Raw genomic sequence first — 7494 nt, 5'->3', positions numbered from 1 at the left:
GAACCCTGTTGTAGTCTTGGCCTTCACAACATCCTCTGGCAAAGAGCTCCACAGACTGACTGTTCGTTATGTGAAAAAATACTTCCTTTTGTTTTTTTAAATCTGATCCCCTAGTTCTTGTGTTATCAGAAAGAGTAAATCACACTTCCTTATTTACTTTCTCCACATCAGTTATGATTTAAAAGACCTCTATCATATCCCCCCTTTGTCCTCTTTTTTCCAAGCTGAAAAGTCCCAGTCTTATTAATCTCTCCTCATATGGCAACCGTTCCAAACCCCTAATCATTTTTGTTGCCCTTTTCTGAACCTTTTCCAATGCCAATATATCTTTCTTGAGATGGGGTGACCAAATCTGCGTGCAGTATTCAATATGTGGGCATACCATGGATCTGTGTAGAGGCAATATGATCTTTTCTGGTTTATTATCTGTTCCTTTCCTATGATTCCCAACATTCTGTTCACTTTTTTGACTGCCGCTGCACACTGAGTGGATGTTTTCAGAGAACTGTCCACAATGACTCCAAGATCTCTTTCTTGAGTGGTAACAGCTAATTTAGACCCCATGATTTTATAGTTATAGATAGATAGGAAATACCCAGTTGTAGCTGAGGGGTGGGTAGGATGCAGTTACGCAGGCTGGGGTTTGTCCAGGCTACAGAAGTAAATTTCCCTACAGTTGTGAAATGTGCTGTGGGATCTGCAGTGATCATAATTGCTCTAGCCCTGTTTTATAGCTCCTCCCAAAGATGGTAGTAGCCACACAGTACCCCTTTCTGAGTGTTAGGGTAGTGGGGGGTAGTGCTAACATAGGGGCAGAGGGGAAGGGATACCACCTATCACTTCCTGCAGTAACTGTTTTTTTTTCTGTGCTGGTCCCCATCAGAGCAGTGATTCTGCTTGCACAGGTTTAGCCCAGGGGGCTGCCTGAGACCGTGGTGTAGGTTGTGCATTGACCTGTTGTGTCCTGCTAGCTGCACTGGGTGAGTCAGGTTTGCAGTTCACCCCTACCAGGATGTTTGATCCAACTCATGAGAGAATTCTGTTTCTGCTCATTAGTGAGGCAGGGCTCACACCTGTCTCTAGGCAGTTATTGAGAGTTTAGCAGCACCACCCCCTCATGCTGTGATGTGTGAGTTCCTCATACTGCTGCAAATAAGTCTGCCCATAGCTTGCTCACAAATCACAAGCTTCCTGCTATAAACAGTTTCCCTGTCTCTCTGCAGTTTTCTCTGTGTCCCTAGAAATCCATGCCTTTCAAATCTCCTTAGCAGCCCTCCCCTTGATCTGGGAGAGCCCACAGAAAGTCGACTTCACCAGTTTCTGATTAGACACATGTACCAGGGCCCTCGTTCCCCATTCTTCATGAAGGTTACTGGCACCAACAGTTAGACAAGTATCATTAATCTCGGCACTATGGTGTCATGAGTACAAACCCCATAGAGTAAAATCACAACTCTAGCACATGAAAAGAACAAAAGTGATGAACTTTGGACTTAACTGGCTTCCTGAATATGCCTTGAGTACTAAAACCAATCCCTTTGGGTACTCTACCAGGACAGGCTCTCCTCCAGGTACAACATATGTGGAGTCATTACCTGCAGCTGTATGGGACCAAACCCTCCAGTGGGTGAGTTGGAGGATGTGGGTGAGGTCAGCACTGTGGCAAACTTTACAGAGCTCATCAGCTCTCTGGTGAGCTCCCTAAGGAGCAGTTGGGTCCCCCAGAACTCACTGTACCTTCTTGATGTTTGACCTCAGAGTTCAGCCACTGGTCCTGGACACCACATCTCAAGCCAAAGGGGGCTAATGACCCATTTGATATGTTGCCGGTTCTGTTCTTCGGGTAGGATGAAACACAGTAACTTTGAGACACCAGGGAGAATAGGGCAAATACCAGATCTCTGGCGCTCTCCAGATAGGGAGAGAGGCCTTTATATGAGATTTCTGGCTCCATAGCGGAACTTTGTAGCCCAGGTCCCTTTGTACAAAACTTCTTGCCCTCAACTCCAGCTGTTGGAGCTCATGGGAATGGAGTCCTGACAAGTGGCTTCTTCCAAGTGCGAGACACAGAAATGGGAAAGCAAGATGCAGCACAAGCAGAAAGAATGCTGGCAACAGAAAGCAAACTTCTGATATATCATCACCACTGCTGTAGAGAAAATACAGGCCAAAGGCCCTGGAGCCAGACCGGAGGACCCCTGAGGGCTGAATGCTTCTCCACTGGCCTATCCAGCGAGTCTCCTCCCCCATGGGTTTGAAGTTCGCAGCAGGCTGCCTGCAGGCCAAGCTCTTCTGCCCCTGGGGTTTATATTAACCCTGGACTGCCAGCAGCCCAAGGTGTTCTTAAGCATGAACTCTTAGTCCTTCAGCTGGTCCCAGGTTAAGGAGAGTGCTTTTAAATTCTGTTCATCAACACCTCGTGCCTTCATTAAAATGTTGTGAAAGTGCTGATGACATGGTGCTCTATTGAGTCCTCCCACCTTCGCACCAGCGTCACGGCTCTGCGTGCAGCGGCACTTGTGACCAGCATTAGCTCAGTGACAAGAGTCAACTGAAGGTTGTGGCAAGGGCTCCTGCGGTAGCAGGGGGCTGTAATACTGGGACGTCAAGAAGAGTTTTGAGGAAGCTGGTTGGCAGAGAGGATCAATTGCCTCTTTGTCTGTTACTTAGAGGGTGGCCTATGTGCCAGCTATTGGCTTGTCTACACTGCAGCCATTACCGATTACTGCCAGCAGGTGTCAGCAACAGGGACAGCTGAACACAGCTGCATTCCAAGTGAAGCCAACTACAAACTAGCACTGGTTCAGCTGCAGTTGTTGCACAAGTGGAGGCAGGGGAGGCCTCAGTGAGCACTAGTGCGGATGGTGCAAATAGGGCCCCACTAGAGGAGAATAACAAAATAAGATGGTAAATTTCAACAAGTGCATGTGTGGGGAAAATAATCCCAACCATAGACCCTCCCTGGAAAGGAGAGAGTGGGACACAGTTGATGAGGGTTGTGCTGTTACGAGCTGCTTACACAAAGGCAGAACACAGCACAGTGGGGAAGTAATTGGCACCCTCTGTCTTGCTGTAGTGTGGCCACATGGGATACTGGGCACCACATCCAGCCCGAAGAGAGAGAGAAACCTGAACTGAGGAGGAGTGTAATTGATCAGAAGGGTGTGTGTTGGAACTAAGGTGAAGTGGAGTGAAACAAAGCACAGCTTTGCTCCGCTAGTTCTCCACTGGTTTAGGGTCACTCAAAGAATATAGCCAGGAGCCATAAATGAGAAACTCCTCTAGGCTGCTGTAAATTACTCCAGGGCTGAAGCAGCACCAGTTTGAGAATGAGAGGGGTGTAGGAAGAACCCTGATGGCCCCCCTTTCCTGTGCTGAGGATCTGGCCCTATGTTCCTAATCATCTGACTGCAAAGAAAACCTTGAAAACATGAACTGAGTGGAAAAGATGTGGTGGTGTCTTCAGGCTGTCTGCAGCCTCAGGAAACAGTACCTCGGAGGTGTGGCCTGCTCCATTCATAGGAGCGGAGGTCATTTGTGAAACATGAAGATAGATAAATGGTTGGCTACTTCAGTGCTGCTGATTGCAGCAGAAACACACAGCAAATATACTTACCCACATCTCCAAGGTACCAAAAACCCCAACTGCCCTGTCAAGGCTGATTCCCCACTCTGGCACTTTGAGTGCAGAAGGTGGGGGCCCGCAAGGATTCTAAAAATTAATACTGGCCACTCCAGACTTGTATTAAGCTCCCAAGGGTTACAGCTTCTCTCTGACCTTGGGTGGGTAGATGCTGCCACCACTCAACTGCAAAAAACCCCTTTGGACCCAGGAAAGTGCACTTGGGAATCTCTCCCTGTGGGGTACCCTCAGGCCCTTTCACTGCCCCCAAGGAAGAGCTGAGAAAGAAAAACGAAGGAAATCAGCTGTTGCCATCAGCTAAACAAACAATATATGCACAAACCTCTTTGGGTTTTTTAGAGTAACAGCTGTGTTAGTCTGTATTTGCAAAAAGAAAAGGAGTACTTGTGGCACCTTAGAGACTAACCAATTTATTTGAGCATGAGCTTTTGTGAGCTACAGCTCACTTCATTGGATGTATACTGTGGCAACTGCAGCAGATATTATATACACACAGAGATCATGAAACAATACCTCCCCCAACCCCACTTGTCCTGCTGGTAATAGCTTATCTAAAGTGATCATCAAGTTGGGCCATTTCCAGCACAAATCCAGGTTTTCTCACCCTCCACCCCCCTACACACAAATTCACTCTCCTGCTGGTGATAGCCCATCCAAAGTGACAACTCTTCACAATGTGCATGGTAATCAAGGTGGGCTATGTCCAGCACAAATCCAGGCTCTCTCACCCCCCACCCCTTTCCCACGGGGGACACACACACACAAACTCACTCTCCTGCTGGCAATAGTTCATCCAAACTGACCACTCTCCAAGTTTAAATCCAAGTTTAACCAGAACGTCTGGGGGGGGAGGGGGGGAGGAAAAAACAAGGGGAAATAGCCACTCCCAGTCTCTATTTAAGCCTAAATTAATAGTATCCAATTTGCAAATGAATTCCAATTCAGCAGTTTCTTGCTGGATCTCTCTGCGCAACCAGAGAGATCCAGCGAGAAACTGCTGAATTGGAATTCATTTGCAAATTGGATACTATTAATCCAATAGTACACATTGTAAAGAGTTGTCACTTTGGATGGGCTATCACCAGCAGGAGAGTGAATTTCTGTGGGGGGGTGGAGGGTGAGAAAACCTGGATTTGTGCTGGAAATGGCCCACCTGATGATCACTTTAGATAAGCTATTACCAGCAGGACAGTGGGGTGGGAGGAGGTATTGTTTCATATTCTCTGTATATATATAAAGTCTGCTGCAGTTTCCACGGTATGCATCCGATGAAGTGAGCTGTAGCTCACGAAAGCTCATGCTCAAATAAATTGGTTAGTCTCTAAGGTGCCACAAGTACTCCTTTTCTTATTGTGAAGAGAGTTGTCACTTTGGATGGGCTGTTACCAGCAGGAGAGTGAGTTTGTGTGTAGGGGGGTGGAGGGTGAGAAAACCTGGATTTGTGCTGGAAATGGCCCACCTGATGATCACTTTAGATAAGCTATTACCAGCAGGACAGTGGGGAGGGAGGAGGTATTGTTTCATGATCTCTGTGTGTATATAATATCTGCTGCAGTTTCCATGGTATGCATCCGAAGAAGTGAGCTGTAGCTCACAAAAGCTCATGCTCAAATAAATTGGTTAGTCTCTAAGGTGCCACAAGTACTCCTTTTCTTTTTGGGTTTTTTGTGTCCTATCTTGTTCTTAAAAAGGTAAATGTTATTAAAAACAAAGAGAAAGAAAATACATCTGGAACTTAAGCTATTGCTAGATTTAAAAAGAGCAAATAAAATAATTAAGTATCAAGAATGGTTTTCTTGAGGTCCAGCTTAATGGTTACAAGCGAAACAAAAGCATTTAGGGGTTAGCACAGAGTAGTCCACAAGCCAGTAAGGAAAAAAAAAGATAAACCGAATCGTGTCTTCTTAGACATTCCCTGATCTACTTACATATCTGGGGTTTCAGATAAGCAGTCTAGGTATGATCTGATAGTTTTTCATACCTGGCTTAAAGCTTCCTACAGCATAGTTCAGCCCTGTTCCTACTCTGCATCTCGCTCTGGAGAACAGCAGACAGACAGACAAAGGGAAAGGTTTTTTTTCCCAATTTTTAAAAGTTCTGGCCTTCCCATTGGCTCTTTTGGTCAGGTGCCCACTCCCTTCCTTTTACCTATGGACTTTTTAACCCTTTACAGGTAAAGCAAGTAGAGAACAGCTACTAACAGGGATTTTATAGCTAACTGGCTGGCTGGGTGTCCATAAAAGGGAGCTGCCCCCTCCCCCCATTCATTTATCACATGCCCCCACCCAGTTACCAAAAGCTCCAGCATTTCCCTGAGAACTCTTGCAGTACAATTATGGGGGCTCAGGACAAGGATTTGTGTAGACTGAAAATGTGGAGGGAACATCAATGAAATTTAATACCAAAACAAGAGGGACTGTACTGAATGCATTATTGATTTTAATAGTTGATTTGCTAAACATTTCAATGTTTAAAATATCATTGAAGCTGCCACAGAATTTCCAGTTTGCTGGACTAAGTGCCACAGCATCCGACGGCCTGCCCCAGAAGTCAGCACTCAAGGCCTTGGGCCTGGCTAGGGTGCTAATGCTCCTATGTTCCAGAGGGTGTTTGTGGTGCTGTGCTTACTGGGTCCATGCTTTTATGATGAAATAGTGGCTGAACTCTCCTTTCTGTGCAATGCCAGCGCTCGCTTCACGGAGGAGCCCAAGAGATCCAGGGGCTCAGTGCAGGTTAGGAGAGATGAAGATTGTCGATGAAACAGGAGTGGGATTTGTTTATAAACTACTCTAGTGCTGAAAGCCTGTTTCCCAAGTGTAGTCTGAGGACAGAGTTCTTGTTCCTCTGAACGCTTCTGGCTATGCAGAGTTACAGGCAGCTAGAATTCAGAGAGCAGTTTCTTCTTGGCTGTTTCATGGCCTGATTACAAGACAAATTGCATGAGCGGTTCAAGGCAAACACTTCCCAATTCAGCACAATTGACCAACGCCTGGATGGAAAGGTACAAGCCCAGAGCTCTCTGGAGTAATGTGAGGAGATGTGTTTTGTTTATGGAACTGCATTGATTTGCATATGTTCATTGTTGACCCCAAAGATAAATCTGTAGAAGTGGAAGGTCTTTCTCTAGCAGAGAGGAGCTTGCAAGAAGCAATTTAGCAAACAAGCCAACGCGAGGAATGCAATCTGGCCTATAGATTGTAAACTCTTCAGGGCAGGGACTGTCTTCACTTTGTATCTCCAGTGCCAGATATGTGATCAGCACTTAAAATAATAATCAATAATCATTAAACTCCCATCCAGCCCTGCAGCTGATTTCTGAGGCCTTGAAGTGTATAAGCTGCTCAGGGTACCCTTTTCATGAGTACTTTCATCAGCTGAATTCCAGAAGCAAGTCTGTGAATAAATGTGTTTTGGTTTTATTGAGCAGAGATGTTTGTAAAAGCTGATTACATGTAACTCGGATGTCGCATTCCCCTTTGAGAATAGTTGCATGCTCAAACATTTAGTAGCTTGAGCAGAGCAAGTTGCAATGCGCTCTCTAGCGGTGGAGGGGATTTCAGTCTGGTCCTGCAGGGTGAGGGGACCTTGTTGGAGGCGGGGAAAAGGATCAAAGGACAGTGCTCCTCACCTTACTGTAGGCCTTTGTGTAACATAGCATGGTTCTGAACTGCTTGCTGCCCTGGCAGCAGAGCATGCATTTCCCAGTGCTCTACTCCTTCTGTTGCTGCTTCTAACTCTTTTTGTTTCTATTACTTGCCTTGCCAATTTTGTGGCATGGTATCTTAGCCATCCAACAGCCGTGACCATAATTTGCAATGTTCTACATTTCTTATTTCTATTCTTCTCCTTCA

The sequence above is a fragment of the Lepidochelys kempii genome, chromosome 10 (assembly GCF_965140285.1).
Source record: "Lepidochelys kempii isolate rLepKem1 chromosome 10, rLepKem1.hap1, whole genome shotgun sequence".
NCBI classification, from domain to species: domain Eukaryota; kingdom Metazoa; phylum Chordata; order Testudines; family Cheloniidae; genus Lepidochelys; species Lepidochelys kempii.
Note: the sequence above shows the minus strand (reverse complement) of the source record.